This window comes from Mastigoproctus giganteus, chromosome 1 (genome assembly GCF_048544385.1).
Source record: "Mastigoproctus giganteus isolate SK-2022 chromosome 1, ASM4854438v1, whole genome shotgun sequence".
NCBI classification, from domain to species: domain Eukaryota; kingdom Metazoa; phylum Arthropoda; class Arachnida; order Uropygi; family Thelyphonidae; genus Mastigoproctus; species Mastigoproctus giganteus.
Window position 1 is genome coordinate 176989348 of NC_143575.1, and position 4964 is coordinate 176994311.

A 4964-nucleotide genomic window follows, 5' to 3' on the forward strand; every position below is an offset into this window, starting at 1 on the left:
TCGATTTTCCTGTTTCTGGGGGGGGGGGGGGGGGAGCAACTTTGCTATCTATGCCTGAGACTGACTAACTCAGCCACGGAGTGAAAAAGTTCCTCGCGTCATCGATGGTATTCGAACCTGGACCTTTTTTTCACCTGTGTAGGAAATACTATAACGATACCACTGTGCTATCCACTCAAACACTTATTGCATAAAGTGAGTTAAATTGAGGTTTAATTATACTAATGAAAATTAGGTCACTACACAAGACTGCTGTAGTCTATGCTTTGAAAGAGACCTCGCTTTACGCCTACATTGAGTAAATTAATGCAACATACCTGCTGTGTTAGCGTCGAGCACTGCCTATAGAGATAACGTTTTGGTCACTGCTTTTTAATTACTATTGTTCGCTCAAATTAAAAGTTATAGATATTGCAAATGGAGGAAAAAGGATAAAGCAATGTAGAAATTAAAAAGTAAAAAAAAAAAAAAGAAGACTCGTTCGTTTCAAAATGCCAAGTCCATATGGCAAGTGAAGATGTGTCAACTATGAAAAATGACAGTGGTATTTAAAATACTACTTTATTATTACTACTTAGCCACATGGTGCAAGGAAGCCTGAGGCTTATGCTGAACCAGCTAAAAAAAAAAAATTCCGAGTTACCACTGAGAGAGAGAGAGAGAGAGAGAGAGAGAGGATAGAGAGAGAGAGAGAGAGAGAGAGAGAAGAATAATGATATTCCGCTCAGGACCCTGGGTGTGCCAAGCCCATACTCACCGGATGTGAGCCCCTGAAGTGATACGAAAATATTAGAACAATGACGTCTGTCTATTATTGTTAATTTATTTATTTTTGGTTTATTTTTAAATTATTCTCTTTTCTTGTTTTGCGCTTTAAGTTATTTTTCTTTCATGTTTTACGTTTCATATCTCTTTTAGGTACACTTATGTTTTCGCTGCTTTTGCATCGGTACATGATTTCAGCCTTATTACGTGGATTTATTATTATGCAATAAGCAGTAATACGTAACCCTTTTTTTATTATTTTTTTAAATTTTCTTTCCTGTTTTCTTGTTTTATTGGATTTAGCAATGGCAGTGCTTAACCTCAATATAGGGTAAAATTTCCGCTTATAAACAGTAGCACACAAGTGTAACTGCAAAATAAAAAAGGAATATAGTATTGCTGGAACCATTTTATTTAATGGGAACAGCAATATGAACACAGTATTACTGTGATTTTTACATGGTCCGGCAGTAGTACGAATACTCTATTACTAGGATTTTTAATATAGTGTGTCAGTATTTTGTTGTTTATATACACCAGGGCTCACATCTGGTGAGTATGGGCTTGGCACACCCAGGGTCCTGAGCTGGATATCATCATTCTTCTCTTTCTTGGTGATTCTGCTCTCTCTCTATCTTAGGGTAATTCAGATTTTTTTTTTTTTTTTTTTTTTTTTTTGGCTGGTGCCGCTAAAGCTCGAGCTTCCTTGCGCCCTTAGCTAATGATAATAATAAAAAAAAGTGCTGAACTCAGCGCTGTTCCGATTCGTTCGCCGTTCTAATTCAAAAAATTGGTCGGTTTAGAATGGCAGCTTTAATTATGTAGAAATAAAGAAGAGTAAATAGCAAACACAATGATGTTCCAAAAACGAACGAAAAAATATTGAACACAGAAATGTTGACAATTTCTTTACAGCAGAAAAATTACATGAATATATATGCTACGAAATAGGAGTCTTAAAGAAAAAATACTAGCAGGCAAGTGTATGTTAAACTACAATATACAGCCTTGCTAATTGGGGTGTGAAATCCAATTCTTTGTTAAAAGTCTGTTGATGATGGCATTAATCATGCTACAGGAACAACTCATTATGAATCAATTTATCAACAAGACGAAACGACTGGTTGTGGTTCAAGAGAAACGGACACAAAATTGAGAGATCAAGCCTGTACGTTACCACAAAAAAAAATACAAGTATACAGCATGCACCGATAGCACAGTGGCATTGTCGCCGTCTTTCCCACACCGAGGGGAAAAGGCCCTACGAACTTTTTTATGGGCTTTTTTTCACTCCATTTATACAATAGACATCGTAATCGAGTGGGCAAACTTGAAGTTATATAAGTATGGGCTTGGCAAACCCAGGGTCCTGAGCTGGATATCATCATTCTTCTCTTTCTTGGTGGTTCCTTTCTACTTCTCTCTCTGTCTCTCTCTCAGAGTAACTCGGGAATTTTTATTTTTTTTTGGCTGGTGCAGCATAAGCCTCAGGCTTCCTTGTACCATGTGGCTAATAATAATAATAATAAATAATAATAAAATGCACTGACTACTAAGTACAGTATTTTTTTTTTCTCTCTCTCTCTTCTCCTTTCTTTGATTTTGGTGATATTTTTGCAGTCTCTGTCTTGTGATATCCTCTTTCAGTGTTCCGCAGTACAACAGAAAATTTATTTATTTATTTACTGACTCTCCAATACAGTATTTACATGGCTGAGAGTTTCAAACCAGCTCTGCAGCCATAAACCGCATCTGAGATATTAAGGAGTGAGCGAGTCCTTATTGTTTCTCCGCTTGGGGCCAGTGACTAATGGGACAGTATTGGTGGCGATAAGGACCCCTTTACCTCTAATCATCATCCTGCAAGACAAAACGACTTAGAATACAAGCAGTTTAAGACGAAAAAAAAAAAAAAAAACAGTTATTTTTTAAAAATATCATTTGTCATTCCTAACTTTATATCATATTCCTCAAGTCAAAAATTTGTGGCCAACTGAATTTCCGAACATTGCATTTATGTCAAAATTCGCGTTTCTAGGTGGCAGCACGGAACATATGCTCGGGAAATCATGGAGTGCTTGATGTAAACAAACGTTTGTTTTAGAATTAGAATTTCAATTTAATTATGTGAGTATTGTTATTTCTGTTCTTTTTTTATTAAGTTGAATGAATGTAATCTTAGTTGTTTTCTAATTTTCTGAAGCCGAAAACGAGAATAGCTTAACAAATATGAGAAAGTTGAATTGCATTTTATAAATTTAGTAGAACTTGTTGACTACCTGCGTTATACTGATCACTGGTAAGTCGATTTTTGAAGCAATAAAAAATCGTGCATTTGAGGATCGACGTATATGCCAAGTATAAAATCCTAAGCTCAAATTACATTCTCAACCTTAGAAATAGACATAAATAATATTAATGGTAAAAATGCGGTTACGCATACGAAGGACGAATAAACGCGAAACTACGTGATTTACCTTTGGCGAAGGCGAGGATTAGCGCTAAGAGTGATTGGCAGAAACAAGACACATCTTATACGCCGCTTCTACAGCTGTAATCAGAGAAAATGGACTTCCAACCATTTTAACCTTTTTTTTTTCTTTTCCTGTGGGCGTCAGGCCCCGACCCCCGTTTTCTGTACAGCAGCCCCCACACCCCTGCAAGTGTAAACACTTTTAGGTTTTTTTTTTTTTTTTTTTTTTTGGTACGCGAAACTTACACTAAGCTTTCTGTTGTTCGATAAGGTCTATTATGTTTCCTCTTCTCTGGGCTGATCTTTCTACAGCATTCAACAAACAGCGATACCTGATACCATACACTGAAGCAAGCTGTAATTATAAAAAAATCGACAGCTAATACATAATGTAGCCATTTTGTCACCAGAAAGGTGATTGCCATTCATTTTTTTGTTCTGGGTTGCTACTGGCCCCACGATCCCCACTTTTGTGGTGGCTGCTGTCCCCACACCCCAGCTAATATAAAGAGAATGTAATACAGTCAACCCCTGTGCCTCTGAACTCGTCATAGTGATTAGGTGTTACTGCTACAATTGCTCTGCTGATTTGTTACAGCTGAAAGCGTTGGTGATGCTGGAGAAGGGTATGCACCCAGATGAGACTGACATTCATGTTTGGAGTGATTGGCCTTAGACGGGCATCCTTGGTGGTTCCAAAATTCATCAAGGCTGGGATCACCGTTGCTGTGGTTGGATCATCCATTCACAGCATTTTCTGATGATATCAAATTCACGAGAAAGGAGACTGTACGAAGTCCGAGAATTTTATTCACGGCAGGGGATGGTGGTTGGGAGAAAGCAAACTAGATTCGTAGTATGGCTGTCGGATGAAGAATGTTGGTTTGCCATGGACCTCGCCATTCATTTGGTGATGCACGGAGATGTCGATAAAACACCTTTGTTCTGGTGGTCGGTTGGTATTATTTGGCAGATGAAAATTTCATTTCCTACTGCTTAGTTTCCAGTGGGAAATGGAAAATGTTTATTTTCTTGTGTTGGTGGGTGGGATATGGCATACAGGAAGCATAAACTTAACCGAGCAATTAGAATCTTATTCTTTATTATTATTTTTTTTAATGCAGATTCTTCAACTGGAATGAACCTAAAGTTCAAAAGGGAGCTTCAAAAATGCTTAGCTCCATTTTTGTTAATTTTAGCTTTATCAAGCAAAGCAAACAATCCCAGAATACTGATATTTTAAAGAGAGAAGAAGATAAAAATCTAGATGCTGCAGAGCTGACCGGACTAGCCAGGGGGGTAAAGTGCCTGCCTGCCTGGAAATCCAAAGGTCGCGGGTTTGAATCCCGCCTCGGGCTTGGATCAGAGTAAAATGACAAAAGCTTTGGGAGGTGCATTATGGCCACAGAAGCTGATGTTCCAACAACTAACAAAAAAAAAAAAAAAGGATGCTGCAGAAGAAAGTTAGGAAGGTGAAGATATTCTGCAATTGAGAGAACGTGATCATTTGATTGTGCTTAGCAACAATGAAGAGGAAGAAAATTAAATGCACTACATTAACTGTCATATTATGTATCACAGTTTGTTAGACTTTTGTTCAGTTATTACTATTTTAATTAAAATTAAATTTCTGATAGTTATAAAAAAATGATTTTTTTTTTTGTTAGCTTTTGGAACGTAACCCCCATTTTTGTAATGGTTCTTAGTCCCGTATAATGCGGTTTTG

At 37.3% G+C, this 4964-nt stretch overlaps 1 protein-coding gene across 1 annotated transcript in view; it reads left to right on the top strand.

Annotated features, from left to right (window-relative positions):
- The first annotated feature begins 2841 nt into the window (after window positions 1-2841).
- Window positions 2842-4964, top strand: part of LOC150091322 (uncharacterized) — an 18886-nt gene continuing 16763 nt past the window's right edge. The window contains exon 1 of the mRNA XM_090383198.1: window positions 2842-2892. The gene's annotated coding sequence lies outside the window, so the exon portion shown is untranslated. The remainder of the gene's footprint in view (window positions 2893-4964) is intronic.